Genomic DNA, 16,806 nt, shown 5'->3' on the forward strand with positions numbered 1-16,806 from the left:
AGCGGGCGCGTCCTTGGTCGGCCATGGCAACCGTCCTTCACGAGCTCTGCTCACGTCACTTGCTCCGCCCACTTACCTGTCGCCCTGCCTCCTTCCCTCGGGCACTCGAGCCCGATTGGCGGGTGCCTTTGATGGACGTGCACGGAGGGAGCACCTGGAGCAGGGGGCGGGACATAAAGCTGACAATAGCGGTGGAGTCGGGACGACGCTCTTACTGTGTTTCTGCACCAGCCTTCCCTCCACCTGCTTTCGGGAGCCGAGCTACCTCCACACAGTGAGTCCCAGTCCATTCTGCCAACGTTTCTGTGCTGCAAAAGTTCCAGAATCGCTTGCCGCTTGAGTTAAGGCGCCGGCTGGGTATTAGTTTTAGCGGACGCACCAAATTGACGATTGTTCCCATAAAACTTTTCTCTTTTGGTCTTGTGCCGATAGTTCGGATCTAACTTGAGAGGCGGTTCCCAAACCTGTAAGTGTTTTGCGGCAGCTTCAAATGAGGCCGTTTGAGGGCGATTATTTGCATTAAAATAGTGTGCATCTAAGATCCTGGACTCTGTTTGGCAATATAGTCTCAGGCCAATCCTTTTTGGACAGGAATCCTATTTAATGACGAGTTTATTATATATGAAATGAATTTATGGTTGTTTACTCTTGTTTCACCGAACAGCTTTTTTAAAAAAAAAGTTTAGTTTTTCCTGGAAACTTACTGGGAAAAATAGTCTATAAAGGTTTGAGTTAATCGCAGTGTTTTGTTTTGTCACCGGTGATATTGAGAAAAAAACATTGCGCGTGTAAATGTACATTTTGCAAGGAGATCTAATCATTTTCGAAGCGATACAAAGCTCTTACAGCGAAAATTAGACCCTGTGGTTAATCCCCCGCCAGCCCAAGTTTTAAAAGTTTTATTTCTCAGAACAGTGAGAGAGCATCCTTGAGGAGTGGCATTTACCTTTCTGAGAACAGCGCGCTCATTTTCGTTAAAATCTAATGTGGTAAATTCCCGATTAAGTTTACACCCAAGTGTCTAAAAGTCCTATGGGCACGAAGCATCAAACTAGTGTTTAACGGTAAAATGCAATTATTGCCTAATGCGTGTCTGACAATGCTGGACAGCATCCATATGCCAAGGAGCAGCGTGGCAGCTTTGGAACTACATGGAGTGGATGGACTTCAGCTTGCAATTTGCCTCAACTGAACTGAGTTTTAGTTTTTTTTTTGCTGTGTTCAGGTGGGCAGAGGGGGCGGTAGAGGCAGGAGCTATTATCATAGAGGAAACTTTGGCCCTGTCCGGGGGGGGGGGGCAAAAACATTTTGATTTGCTACAAAGCAGTTTTGTTTTCCAACAAGTAGAGCTTTTGTATTTAATCAAGCCTGATCTTTCCTATCGCTCTGGCTTGTACTATATACATTTTCTTGATGTGCCCTATGAAATACTGAAAATTGATATGTTTCACATGTTCCCAGTTATAGCCAAGTGGGAGATTCTGTGAATCTTTGAATTTTGTAAGTATCCGTTGTGCCCTATGATCAACTTAAGTAATCAGATCAGTACTGTGTTTTTGAGTATTTAAGCCTTAAGATTTGCAAAATCATTTTCTTTTTGCTTCTCCACCAATAAGCTCCATTTTTACTTAAGTGTAATGTTGAGCCAGCTATATTGCTAACAGAATCCACTCCAAAGAGTTCACAGGCTGGCCACTGAATAAAGTTATACCGCACGAGGTCGTCTCCTAGAATGTAAATGTTATTGAAGTGGTCTTACTATTATCAGATGTACCAAGATGCTCATTGATGTAATTTTGTACTCTTTTATATCTGTGACTATTATAAACTGAAGTACTTGAAACATTGTCGAATTGACAGAACCTATATTTTCAGCTATTTAGAGTAGCCATTTACATCAGCAATTAACTTGCATTTCGGTAGTATCCTGAATGGAGTGAACGTCTCAGGCTTCACAGAGTATTTTATTAGGACAGATGACCAAAAGGTTTGCCAAAGAGAGAGATTTTAAGGAATCTCTTAAAGAAGGAGAATGAGACAGAGAGGTTTAATAAAGGAATTTCCGAGTTTAGAATGCAGACACTGAAGGTGTCGCTACTGTTGATGTATCAGTTGAAAATAAGGCTGCATAAGATGACAGAATTAGTGGAGTGAGATTTAAAGGATTGTAGGGCTGGCAAAGATTATAAAAATAGGAAGAAATGAAGCTGTGGAAGGATTTAAAACGAAGATAAGCTAGTGTAGATGAATGAGCCTATGCTTATGATGGTGAACAGAACCTGAAATGAGTTATGGTGTGGACTGCGTGACTGCTTTATTTAGAGCGAAAGATGGGAGGCTAATCTGATGTTAAAATAATAAACATGGATCAATGTTGCAGATAGCATTTTACTTCCGATATGCCATTAGCTATGTGCTTTTTCCCTCCTCAATCAGCTGATATGCATATTATTTCAGTAAGCACTGTATTTTCATGATTTGACATTGTACATGGGAGTTGTCCTCAAAACTGTGTCAAAGCAATCAAGTGGACTGGAATAGTCAGAGTCAGAACTTACTTGACGGCATAAATTTCTCAAGCCATTTGTCTGGTGTTAGTTGAATAATTTACACTTAACACCAATAATGAATAGCAAGTGGAAGTCTCGAGTGATACTGGGTGTTGCCTCATTTTTGTGCACCTACATCTGCAGACACTCAATTGCGAGTAAGTGGAATTGACTGCACTCTGTATTTGTGCAGTCTATGTATGTAGCTTTACCATGTAAGGGCTGGCAAACTGAGGCAGAATGAACCTGATTACCACTGGTGGGTACTATGCTGTTGTTCCTCATTGAGGTTTACTCCAACACGCAATGGGTCAAGATTCGCACACTGAGTTTTGAAATAGGATGATACCAGGTGCAGCAATTCAAAGTAGACCAAGGACGTGCAGAGAAATGGAAAATTGAGTTGGCCACCATTCAAAACTTTACTCTGAGCATTGCTGGTTTGATTTTCTGCACACTGTTAAAAATCGCACAACACCAGGTTATAGTCCAATACAATTATTTGAAAGCACCAGCTTTTGAGGTGCTGCCTCTTTGTCAGGTGGTTGCACCTCATGATGAAGCAGTGCCTCAAAAGCTAGTGCTTCCAAATAAACCCATTGGACTTTAAACTGTTGTTCTCTGATTTTTAATTTTGTCCACCCCAGTCCATCACAGCACCTCCAAATCATTTCAGCACACTGATAACCTCGCACCGTTAAACAGTATCATGGAATAGCGGGGTCAGATTGAAAACTCTTCCAATGGGGAATAGAGCCCCTTTATGCTTCAGAGATATAATCAAGAGGTGTAACTGAGATATGGGGATGAATTGTTGAAAGAGGAATTACATGTAAAGTTCTAAGCTATTGGTTTTAAAGGTCATAGAATAAATTCTGCAGGATGCTTGTATATCATTGAGCATGACACAACTGAAATGAAGCTTGGGATTAATTTTCTTCTGTCTCTTTCAGTGAATGAACAGGTTGAAAACATCCCATTCAGATACTGCCACTTCTATTTAAAACTGCTTTTTGTTCTCAGTTTTCTAAAACATTGATTATGAATGAAATATTTTAAATTTCGAAAGGGAAGCCTTTTCTATGCTATAGCCTAATTTGAAACATTGGAAACTCATTTTAAAATAGTAGATTTCATGGATATTCAACCTATTCTCAAGAAGTTGAATCTTCCATGTTTTCAAAGAAGAAAAAATATTTTCTAACTCATTCAAATGGTAATATGTAGGAATCTATAACTGTGCTGTATTTATTTTCTGCCAGCCTTTCATTGTTCAGTATCCTGAGGAGGTTAGCATTCATGAATGAGATTTGACTCCTCTTGGAATCAAGATCTGCAAAGGAAGTCCTCAGCTAATCTAACTGAGGCAAGATCGGACCAGTGCTAATAAAGAATCGTTTAGGAAATTCTGCTGAATTTAACAGCAGGACTTCATTGTAACTTTTTAATCGGTCCATTGCCATTTCAGCAGGAAAACAAGCAGTAGAAAGACACAGCCACAGTTTGTCAAAAGCTGTCCCCAGATATTAGAATAATACTATGGATTTGGGGGAGTGAGGGTGGAGCTGGCAGTTGTCATAGCCAGGTAGTCATGCATGAGGTTAGCAAAGATTGAGGCTTGAGACTTTTTACTCAATGTCATGATTCTGTGGAGTTCACTACCTTATCGTGCAGTGGATACTGAGATGCTGAATCAATTTAAGGAGAGAGATCTATTTTTTAAAATTTAGTTAGTAATGGGTTAATGAGTTATTGAGACTGGGCAGGAAAGTGGAGTTGAAGCAGATATGAGATCAGCCATAATTGTCTCAAATGGCACAGCAGCCTCAAGAGGCTGAATTGGACTCCTGCTTCCAGTTCTTTTATGTTTGTACATTTTTATGATTATTATGATGTGGCTAGGTGGGATTGGTATGTTCAAGCCAGACAGTTTGGATCAGATCTTTGACTCTGTTAGGATCCAGTCCCAAATTGGGATACAGTTCACCACTCTGGTTGAAAGACTCACCAGATTCAGCTGATTGTGATTGCAGGCTAACTATTTATTTGAGGGCCATTTCTGTCTCCATTTTGCCAACAAGTTTCCTGAGATTTGCTTAAATTATCACAGGTGACTCCAATGCACTGGGAATTCAAATTAAATATCAAATGTAGTGTCACCTGTCCAAGACAGGACGTCTGTATGTCATACAACATGCTGCTGAAAAAATAAATGTTGAGGCATGTGTGCAATGAGTTGGGTAAATGTTTCCCAGTTTTAAATTCTAACACCCAAGTTATCAACCTTATCCCCTTATTGTGGAAGATTAATGCTGAACTTATTGTTTCCTCAGTCGGTCCTTGAGCAAGGTATTATCATTGGCAGACCTTCCATTAGTTTGAATTTTTTTTTTTCCACGTGTAGTCCAGTGCATCAGATGAAATGATATTACAGCTTTTTAGCAAACCAGTGGTTGGTGTGTCACAACATAATAAGTGGCAGATCTGAATTTACACCACTAACCAAACTGAGTTATAAGTGTTTCTATAAATGCAATTGAAAGGAAACTAGATCACTAAACATGATTGATTTTCATTTTAATATTGATCCAATTGATTTAAAACAATCTAATCAGGTTTATATGTTAGATGGGGATACACAAACATAAAAGATCAGTCCGTAGAATATAGAACGATACTGTGCAGAACAGGCCCTTCGGCCTCTATGTTGCACCAACTTGTGAACTATTCTCAGCTTGTCCCCCTACACTATCCCATCATCATTGTGCTTCTCCAAAGATTGTTTAAATCTCCCTAATGTGGCTGAGTTGACTACATTGGCTGATAGGGCATTACCACTCTGAGTAAAGAACCTGCCTCTGACATCTGTCTTAAATCTATCACCCTTCAATTTGTAGTTATGCCCCCTCGTGCAAGCTGACGTCATCATCCGAGGAAAAAGACTTTCACTGTCTACCCTATCTAATCCTCTGATCATCTTGTATGTCTGTATCAAATCCCCTCTTCGCTTTCTTCTTTCCAATGAGAACAGACCCAAGTGTCTCCACCTTTCCTCATAAAACCTTCCCTCCAGACCAGGCAACATCCTGGTAAATCTTCTCTGTACCTTTTCCAATGCTTCCACATCCTTCCCGGAATATGGCGGCCAGAACTGTACACGATATTCCAAGTGTGGCCACACCAGTGTTTTGTATATTTGCAGCATGATATTGAGGCTCTGGCACTCAATCCCTCTACAAATGAAACCGAACACACCGTATTCCTTCTTAGCAGCACTATCAACCTGTAACAGTAACTTTGAGGGATCTACGTTCAGGGGCAGCATGGTGGCTCAGTGGTTAGCACTGCTGCCTCACAGCACCAGAGACCCGGGTTCAATTCCCACCCCATGCAACTGTCTGTGGAGTTTGTACATTCTGTGTCTGCATGGGTTTCCTACGGGTGCTCTGGTTTTCTCCCACAGTCCAAAGATGTGCAGGTTAGGTGAATTGGCCATGCTAAATTGCCCGTAGTGTTAGGTGAAGGGGTAAATGTAGGGGAATGGGTCTGGGTGGGTTGCTCTTTGGAGGGTCGGTGTGGACTTGTTGGGCCAAAGGGCCTGTTTCCGCACTGTAGGGAATCTAATCTGTGTACCTGGACTCCAAGATCCCCCTGCACATCTGCACTACCAAGAATCTTTCAATTGACCCAGCACTCTGCCTTCCTGTTATTCTTCCCAAAGTGCATCACCTCACATTTAGCTGCACTGAACTCCATTTGCCACCTCTCAGCCCAATTCTGCAGTTTATCCAAGTCCCCCTGCAACCTGTAACATTCTTCCACACTGTCCACTATTCCACTGACTTTAGTGTCATCTGCAAATTTACTAATTCATCCACCTATGCCTGCATCTAAGTCATTCATAAAAATGGCAAACAGTAGTGGTCCCAAAGCAGATCCTTGTGGCACACCACTAGTAACTGGACTCCAGGCTGAATATTCTCTATCAACCACCACTTACTGCTTTCTTTCAGAAAGCCAGTTTCTAAAATAAGCTGCTAAATCACCTTCCATTCCATGCATCTGCATTTTCTCCAACAGCCTACCTTGTGGAACCGTATCAAAGGCTTTACTGAAGTCCATGTATACCACGTCAACTGCCCTACCCTCATCCACATGCTTGGTCACCTTCTCAAAAAACTCAGTGAGGTTTGTGAGATTCAACTTGCCCTTGACGAAACCATGTTGACTATCTGAAATCAAATTGTTGCTTGATAGATGATTATAAATCTTATCTCTTACAATCCTTTCCAAAACCTTTCCTACAACAGAAGTAAGGCTCACTGGTCTATAATTACCTGGGTCATCTCTATTGCGCTTCTTGAACAAGGGCACAACATTTGCAATCCTCCAGTCCTCTGGTACTAAACCTGTAGACAATGATGACTCAAAGATCAAAGCCAAAGACTCTGCTATCCCCTCCCTAGCTTCTCAAAGAATCCTCAGATAAATCTCAGATAAATCCCATCTGGGCCAAGGGACTTGTCTACTTTCACTCCTTCTCGAATTGATAACACCTGTTCGTAACTAACCTCGATCCTTTCTTGTCTAATATCTCATACCTCATTCTTCTCCTCTGCAAAATTCTTCTTTTCCTGAGTGAACACTGATGAGAAATATTTGTTTAGCACCTCCCCAATCTCCACAGGGTCCCCTTTCAACTTCCTATTTCTGTCTTTGGCCCTATTCCTACCCTAGTCATCCTTTTTATTCCTCGCATGCCTATAGAAAGCTTTAGGGTTCTCCTTTATTCTATTTGCTAAAGACTGCTCATGTCCTCTCTTTGCTCTTCTTAACTCTCTTTAAATCCTTCTGAGCTGATCTGTAACTCTCCATCGCCTCATCTGAACCATCTTGCCTCATCAATACATAAGCCTCCTTCTTCTTAACAAGAGATGCAATTTCTGTAGTAAACCACGGTTCCCTTACCTTATCACTTCCTCCCTGCCTGACAGGGACATCCCTATCAAGGACACGCAATATCTGTTCCTTAAACCAGCCCCACATTTCCATTGTCTGCATCCCCTGCATTTTGCTGCCCCATTCTATGCATCCTAATTCTTGCCTAATTGCATTGTAATTGCCCTTGCCCCATCTATAACTCTTGCCCTGTGGCATGAACCTATCCCTTTCTATCGCGAAACTAAACGTAACTGAATTATGGTCACTCTCTTCAAAGTGCTCACCTACAACTAAATCAAACACCTGGCCTGGTTTATTACCATGCATCAGATCCAGTGTGGCCTCCCCTCTTGTCGGCCCTTCGACATACTGTGTCAGGAAACCCTCCTGTACACATTGACAAAAACTGATCCATCCGACGTACTAGAGTTATAGCATTTCCAGTCAATGTTGGGGAAGTTAAAGTCCCCCACAATGACCACCCTGTTCCTTTCACTCCTACCCAGCATAATTTTGCCAATCCTCTCTTCCACCTCCCTGGAACTCTGTGGAGGTCTTTCAAAACAATTCTAAGCAGTGTGACCTCTCCCCTCCTGTTTCTAACCTCAGCCCACACTACCTCAGTAGATGAGTCCTTGTCAAAAGTTCCGTCAGCCACCGTTTTACTATCCTTCACGGTCAGCCACACCTTCTCTCCCCCCCCCCCCCCCCCCCCCCCCCCCCCCCCCTTTACCGCCTTGCCTGTTCTTAATGGAAGATCTAAACCTGGAACTTGCAACATCCATTCCTCACCCTGTTTCTATCCATGTCTCCGAAATGGCCACAATATCCAAGTCCCAGGTACCTATCCATGCTGCAAGATCACCTACAAAGAGCTCTGGTGAGATAATCGTTATTTGAGGTTATGAAGCACATAAACTGTATGTTATCTCAGAACTCAACACTAAGTCACTAGAATATGGTACCTGAATACCATACAAATGAGCAACTGAGTAATTGATTTGCTGATAAAACTATCTAGCTGAAATTCTGCATGGCCACAAATTCTCCTGCAATCAGCTTCCTGACTCTAAAGGAGCTGATGATCTCGACTTCAGCCTTAAACCTTTAAACATTGTCCAAGATCTGCATGATTAATAATCTTGCAGTGTGAGCAATTGGTGTATGAAGTTGTCATCAATTTAACTCCTGCTTTATATTGTGTTTCTATAAATGCATTGGAAAGGAAACTAGATGACTAAGCATGGTTAATCTTCACTTTGGTATTGATCAAAGTTTTCCAGCTTGGAATGGTAATGTAGATATTTTAGAGATAAAATGTGAATGGTTTCCAGGGAAAGTTGTGCAATAAGTTCAAGGACCATTGTTATTTGGTGCAGTGCCTTGTTACTTGGTAAATTGCATGTTCCTGTTTTATCTTTATGGTTTGGTATTTTTAAGTTTCTGTGATTTGAAAGTGCTGAGTACACTGTGAAAATATCATTGTAAATGACAAACTGATTCTTCATCTGGGAATAAATGTTTCTTGTAAATTGAATTTATTGAAGAGCATTCAAATAGTGCCTTTTTCATGTTTTAAATATATAAATGGTTCTAATATAAATAAGGATGTTGAGGAATATGGTGGGTGATTTCAAGTAAGGTGCAGATTAACCTTAATTTAATTGAATTAAAATGCTCGAGGTAACTTGGAAAAAAATGTTAAATTTGGAGTGGGCGGCATGGTGGCACATTGGTTAGCATAACTGCCTCACAGCGCCAGAGACCCGGGTTCAACTCTCGACTCGGGTGACTGACTGACTGTGGGGAGTTTGCACTTTCTCGCCGTGTCTGTGTGTGGGTTTTCTCCGGGTGCTCCGATTTCCTTCCGCAGTCCAAAAATATGCAGGTTAGGTGAATTGGCTGTGTTAAATTGCCCGTAGTGTTAGGGGCAGGGGTAAATGTAGGGGAATAGGTCTGGGTGGGTTGCACTTCGGCAGGTCGGTGTGGACTTGTTGGGCAGAAGGGTCTGTTTCCACACTGTAAGTAATCTAATCTATAATTTTCAGCCATTTAAGCTTGCTGGTCAACCAGGAGATATCCAACTCTTGAAGTGGGTTTCCATGCAGTCGGTGGTATTTGTGCCACCGCATTCCTATAACAAAGGAGCAGCTCAAGTCAGATCTGACTAATGTGGCAGCTCTATAATACTAATTCTGCTAGTGTCTTTGCAATAGTAGGATGTGAAAGATGCTGAATTCAAATTGGTCTTGACTATTGCTTTATGATATTGCAAGATATTGCTGAAAGAAACATAAAGTTGAAGGTTATTGTCTTGCACGCAACAGGATTGAAATGCAAGAATATCAAATTTAGAACTGGAACAACAATTTGTATAGCATGAGAAGAGGGTGCTTAGTTGGTGTAGCAGGAACGCTTAACTTTGTCAGCTAACTGATTTAAGTTCAAAATATGCAAGTTGAATTTAGTCAGGATTGTCATGGGACTGTGGCATGGTTTGGTTGACTGTTTTCTCAGTGAGAAAGATGGAATGTGGGACATGTTTCTTTTGCCTATAAGATGTTACAATAATCCATTACTGGTCACTTAGGTACCCATGAGCAGCTGATGTAACATATTTCAATCTCAAGCATGAAGCATATTTTGCATCCCACTAAGAGTATGTCCAGTTCCTCCCTAATGTTAGCTGGTGATTATCCAGTTTAAGGTGGAAAAAATACATCTATTTGGTTTCCTTCTGCATTATATCAATTTGAGAGATTGATTTGGATATGTGGTGGAATGCCAAGCTTCAGGCTCCATGGATTTTGCCAGAATAATATGACTCTGACAATCTAAGTACATAAATTGATATGGTCTCTTGCAATCACGGAGACTCTTGCTGGGTGGTAGTACAACTTTGGCATAAGAAGCATCTTTGGAATAGAAAATTGTAACTTAGCAAGGTCTAAGGGGACATAACCAGTGTTTGTTGTGGTGTTCACGATCGTCCAATTCTACAATACTTAATCTGCATGTTGCTGAAGGTTTTACAATTTTATTTCCAATAAAATGGCTGGTGTGTTCAAAATCTCTACTTAATATTTTCTTTCTAGCTGTTTGCAACTTTGGTGCCTTTTCACTCAAGTTATAACTTACAATGCGGCTGAATGGTGTCACTTGTCAAAAGGTTGTATGTTCAGAGGATTGAACACAAATTGTAGACTGACAAAGATGCTGTATTGTCAAAGACTCTGCATTTTAGATGGGCAATTAAATTGATATGATGTTGGATGAATTCAAAAGCTTCCAGCTTTATTTCTTTCTGGACCAACCTCACTTGAACAAGTTACTTAATCACAGTTATTTCTTGGTGGGATTTTCCTGTGCACACATGATCTACACCTTTTCTACACAGCAACAGAAGTGCTTCTTTGACTATACAGCACAGTGGGATAGTTTGAGATTATGCAAGACACTATACAGGCACTACTTTTTCACCTGGATTTCTCAAGGCAAAGCAAAACACGTGAGCAAGTTGTTTGACATGCTTTGGGAAAAAAACAAAGTTACCATTCAGAGCAAAGTAAATCTTTCGTCTGATTCATTATCATACTTTGGAAATGTATTTTAGTATGCAGTGTAAAATAAGCCACATTGTTGTCAATTTTTTTTAATTTGAGTAAAACTATTAGTTGTTTTGCTAATATCTGGATCAGAGAATTCTTTAAATGTAACTAGTTCTGAATTGCAACAAATGTTACTGGTCAGAGATGCGGATGTTATGAACCAATGACATTCTTTAATGTTTTTCATTTCCTGTCCTTGAAGTATTGTGACCGATGAGCTGTTCCAATCTTGCTTTCCATTGTCCATTTTGATAGAGTAAATCTGTAGCAAGTACCTACTGCGACAGTTTTGTTTATTTCCGTAAAGCAATGCACTGTGGTAGTCAGTTGCTGGCACTTTCTAATTTACCTTCTCTCTCTCCCAAGCACAAGGGAATGGGAGAGTTGTTGGCCTTGAAATTAAGGATACAAACCTTTTTATCTTGTATATCATGAGTCTCTGCATATGCTGACTTCAGAGCTTAAAAATGTGTTGCTGGAAAAGCGCAGCAGGCTTATGCCCGAAACGTCGATTCTCCTTTGCTGCCTGACCTGCTGCGCTTTTCCAGCAACACATTTTTAAGCTCTGATCCCCAGCATCTGCAGTCCTCACTTTCTCCCATATGCTGACTTCAGTCAATTCTGTGCCTCCACCAATACCTCTAATGTATCTTTGTTGTCAGACTTCTTGCCCCATATCTAATTATGATTAAGCTACAATTTTCTTTTGGAAAGACTTGACCCTGTTGCAGGCTCCATGCCTTATAGAGTCCTATCCCCCTTTTTGATCATGTTGATTGAAACTCTTAATGACTTCAGTCTTCTAGCTGATTCCAGACTGTTTGTTTTTGTTTTCCCAAACCTCATCCTATTCAACATCAAATCTCGGATCGTTTTGGATAGAGGGCAGGGAAATTCCCAGAAGTCCTTGGAAAAATACATGGTATAGTCGCCCATAGTTGCACTTTTCACAGTGAGATTGGTGGAATGAGGTCAACAGCATAGAAACGTAGTCATCGAATCATCTAAAATGGAAACAGACCCTTTTGGTTGAACCAGTATTCTTTTGCCAAGGGGAAACTTTGGGGAAGACTGCAGAACTTTCATGTTAAAGGTTTTTGATAAGACATTTATTGCAGAAATTTACAGTTAAGATAGTCGCAACACTTTTTTTTGAGTACAACATATCAACTGAGTGAGAATTGAGTTTACTGCTTCCAATTTTTCGTGCATAGGGTTAATGTCAATATTAAAATAGATGGTTTTACACCGTCATAGGAAGGGATGTATGATAATGTGGCAACTAGGATATGGTTCTCTCTATCAGCCTCAAGGGAGAGAGGGGAAAAGTGAAGTCTTTATCTGAAAATAATTAGTATTTATCATGCTGAAGTAAAAAGGTCATGTTTGACCCTGCATCAAGACATCTGCAATATAGATTGATACCTTTTTCCCAGACTCAACCACAATATAACTAATTCTGTCTAATTACTTGGTCAAATGTATTTTTGTTGCCTATTTTAAAGTGGAATCGAAAGCTCTCTCAATTGCTCTACTGGCTGAGACCATGAGTTGCTGGACCTCCATGATTAGAAAGCTCTGGGCTTGATGTCTGATCCAATCCAGTTGGTTAGCTACAGGGCAACAGGAGGGCTACAATTGATCTCAGTGCCTTGGATTTGGACAAAGAAAAATCATTCAGGGTTCCTGTTCCTGTTTACCATCCATTGAGTGAAGATGTTATTGCCTTGGGTTTTCCTCTGTCAAAGTCAATTGATAAAACTTTTCACTTGAAACAATTCGGATTTGTTTGGACTAAGTGGACACTTTTTTTTTTCTATTGCAAATTCAATAAGTTATTTTGATTGTGACTAACCTGGTACAAAACTACATTAAGTCCTGAGAATTGTAAATAGAGAGTGGTAGAAGAAGTGTTACTATTGTAGTGGTGGATAGTATTGACAAATTATTCTTTTCCTGTGCTGGAAATTTGGAATAAAAACAGAAGTTGCTGCAAATTGGATCTGGCAGTAATTCTTGAGAGAGCAACACCGATAACATTTCGGTTCAATTACCTTTCATCAGAATTGATCCCTTACAGTTATTGAAGAACAGAAGAATTTAGGGTGCAGGTTCCCAGAATGTTAAAGGCAGCCTCTTGCATTTAGTTTTTTAAGTGGGAGCTATATCTTGAGGTTGTTTGGATGTAGCTTAATTTTGTCAAATTACATTAGTGCACTGGGAGTCTCCTGGCTGACTTCCCTGATCTGGCAGACACTCATTTTAGAAATGATAATTGACTATCTTTTGTGGCTTATTGAGCAGAGAGAAGGGAGAAGATGCCAGGTGTTCCAACTTGGGTCACATTTCAGGTGTAATACCTGGCAGCTGCCTGTCCTCCAACTGAGGTATGTGTGCAATTTACATGCTGAGGTAGTGGGTGATTTACAGTAGGCAGGATTGACTTTTTTTTTTAAAAGGGTCATGAATCAAACTGCTGGTTAGCAGCCTTATTTCATAGAAGGTTTGTTCAGACATAGTCCATGCTTTTAAGATCTAATGATTGTGGATTTTGCTACTTCTCCTCAGGCAGCCCCTTTGATCAAGGATGATTTGCGTCCATTCCAAATTGATGGGCTCTGAATTACTTGATAAATCTGAAGTGTCACCTCTTAAGTTCTGCTGCGTGTAGGGCAGGTAATGCTCGAAGGGTTGGGTAGGTAGGTTTGGAAGTTTGTGCATTCTTTTTGGCACCTCCAATTCACCCCTCTGCATTCCCAACAAAGTCTCTTGTGTCTTTGGGGTCTAGCTGAATAAGCCTTTCCCAATTTGGTCCCAAGAATTGGAGATTTTTTGCCCCTTTTTAAGGCTGTGAGAACATTTCCTAAGTATTGCTGCTGTCTTCTTCTGGAATCCCCTGCTGTGATCAGGTTTGAAGTAGAGTACTTAGTTGGGAAGTCCATTAGGCGCACACATGATATGATCTGTCCTGCCAGTGAACTGATTGAGTGATTAGTTGGGGAAATTAGCTTGTTGCTATTGTACTGCCTTTCTCGCCACTGGATTTGGAGGATCTCGCCTGGCCACTACTGGTAGTATTCCTGTCACCTCTTGCAGTATTAGCTGTAAGGGGCAGGAGGTGGCTGTGCTGTGTTGTCTCTGGATCCAGAGGCTAATACTGTAGGGGCAAAGGTTTGAATCCCACCGTGGTAGATGGTGAGATTGGAATTCAGTTAATATATCTGAAATTTAGATATTTTTTAAAAAGCTCAGCTAATGGTAACCAGACATCATTGACAATTGTTTTTATTTTAACAAAAAAAGAGACTGGTTCATGAATTGCAGAAACTCTGCCATCTTTACATGTGACTCCTTACCCATGGAAATCTTATTGACTTGTAACTGCCATCAGAAATGGCTCCAGCCAGCCTCTGTTCCTGGGCAATTAAGGATGGAACACCTGTATCCCAAGACAGAATAAAGATCCCCAGACTGAAATACCAAGGAGCACTGGGATCACTGCAGCCCGGTTAACTATGATCTTCATCTCCGTTTGAGATCTAGACCTCTCATACTCTTTCCTTCAGTAAGTTGAAGGCTGAGCTGGCATGTTGGCGGTGCTGATAAGATTTGTTGACTGTGCCTGCCTTCATAGGGAAGAGGCTCATGTGATGTGGAAGGGGCTGTTGCTGTGTGTGGGAGCCGTTGTGCCATTATCTGGCCGGAAGAGCTGAAAATGTGTTGCTGGAAAAGCGCAGCAGGTCAGGCAGCATCCAGGGAACAGGAGAATCGACGTTTCGGGCATAAGCCCTTCTTCAGGAGGAGCCCTCCTGAAGAAGGGCTTATACCCGAAACGTCGATTCTCCTGTTCCCTGGATGCTGCCTGACCTGCTGCGCTTTTCCAGCAACACATTTTCAGCTCTGATCTCCAGCATCTGCAGTCCTCACTTTCTCCTGGCTGGAAGAGGACCTGCTTTTCTTGGGGTTTGGCAGAAGGCCCATTTTGCTCCTAAGATTCAGAGGAGGTGTTGACACTGGCTTGCACCTCCGGTTTCGGAGTGAACACACATGGGTCTGACAGAGATTAACATTATCTTGGTTTTAGATTGAAGGTGACATAGGTTGAAAATTTTCCCATCTGTTCTGTTCATTATCTGTGTGTAACTTTCTAAAAGTAAAATACCATATTGCAATATGGAAAGTGGATCATATTTGTAATTTACTTTAATGTACTAAGAGTTGCCAGAAGCTGGTTAAAGACAATTATCATGGTCTGACTTGTAAATTCTGTAATGTATGGTCGCTTTCACACACCTTGATTGATTTTAGCTCTTGTTTTCCCATGGTGGGGCATGAGATGGAGAGAAGAAAGAAGAATATTTGAATAGCTTTCTTTTTATCAATCTATAAATGCTATCTTTGGCCAAACCTATTATGAATATCACATTGAAAGATTGGAAGGCATTAGGCACTTGAATCTTGCTGATGGTTAATGAACACTAAGTATTACTGATATAAAATTAAGCAAATTGTGGACTAATGCACAAGACATTTGTACGTAGCTAGTCCACAGAATAGCACAAAGGTATATGAGTTAACTTTGCACAATTTAAGGGCAATAAAATAGTAAACTATTTGCATGGCAGAAATCGCCTTTACATCATCATAGAATGAGTTTTGCAGCAGTTAAAATACCTTATGTTGAGCAATGTGATATACTGCTAAGTCAAGACACTTGTGGTAGTTGGAGGTCAGTTATCTCAGCTCCATGGCATCTCTACAGAAGTTCCTCAGGTATGTTTTATGAAGCTTAAGAGATGTGTGTGAAAATGCTTCTTAATCGATTTGTTCAGATAAGCTATGACATGTGTCTGGAGCAGGTGGGACTTGAACCTAGGTCGTCTTGGAGTTCCTTAGGGTAGTGTCCTAAGATCAACCACCTTCAGCTGCTTCATCAATGACTCCCCTCCATCATAAGGTCAGAAATGGAGATGTTCATTGTATGAACGACAATGTTCAGCATGATTTGAGACTGCTCGAATACTGATGCAGACTTTGTCTGAATACTGCAAGATCTGGAATCATCCAGTCTTGGGCTGAAAAGTGAAAACTAACATTCGCATCACAAATACCTGGCATTGACCATCTTTAATGAAAGGTAATCTGACCACAATCCTTTCACATTCAATGGTATGAACATCACTGAATCCCCACTATCAGCATTCAGTGGGTTAATGTTGTACAGAAACTGAACTGGACTAGCTGTTTAAATACAGCGGCTACAAGAGCAGGTCACAAGCAAAGAATATTGCAGCAAGTAACTCACCTCCAGTTTTCCAAAGCCTGTCCACCATCTACAAGGCACAAGTCAGGAGTGTGATGGAATACTCTCCACCTTCCTGCATTGGTGCAGCTCCAGCAATGCAATTGAGGAGAAACGAGTCAGTTTGATTTGCAGCAAATCCACAAACATTCACTCCCTCCACCGTCATGCTCAGACACATTGCTGCTGCTGCTATGTACAAGATGCACAGCAATTCATCAAGGCTCCTTAGACAGCATCTTCTGAACTCACAACCACCTCCACCTAGAAGGAAAAGGACAGCAGAGAGACAGATCGAAACATCACCATCTGCAAATTCTCGTCTCAGCCACTCATGATCCTAAATCGGAAACAAATTGCTGTTCCGTCAGTGCTGAGTTAAAATCCTGGAATTCACTCTCTGACA

The 16,806-nt window shown here is 41.1% G+C and overlaps 1 protein-coding gene across 2 annotated transcripts in view; it reads left to right on the forward strand.

Moving 5' to 3' along the window:
• The first annotated feature begins 204 nt into the window (after positions 1–204).
• The window catches only part of LOC122556217 (plastin-1-like), a 149,760-nt gene continuing 133,158 nt past the window's right edge, over positions 205–16,806 (forward strand). Inside the window, exon 1 of one of the 2 annotated variants that reach the window (XM_043702777.2) lies at positions 205–274. The gene's annotated coding sequence lies outside the window, so the exon portion shown is untranslated. The other variant, XM_043702778.2, reaches the window with a different exon arrangement.

This window comes from Chiloscyllium plagiosum, unplaced genomic scaffold (genome assembly GCF_037043375.1).
Source record: "Chiloscyllium plagiosum isolate Xiang-an unplaced genomic scaffold, Cpla_swu_hap1 HiC_scaffold_13, whole genome shotgun sequence".
Classification (NCBI taxonomy): domain Eukaryota; kingdom Metazoa; phylum Chordata; class Chondrichthyes; order Orectolobiformes; family Hemiscylliidae; genus Chiloscyllium; species Chiloscyllium plagiosum.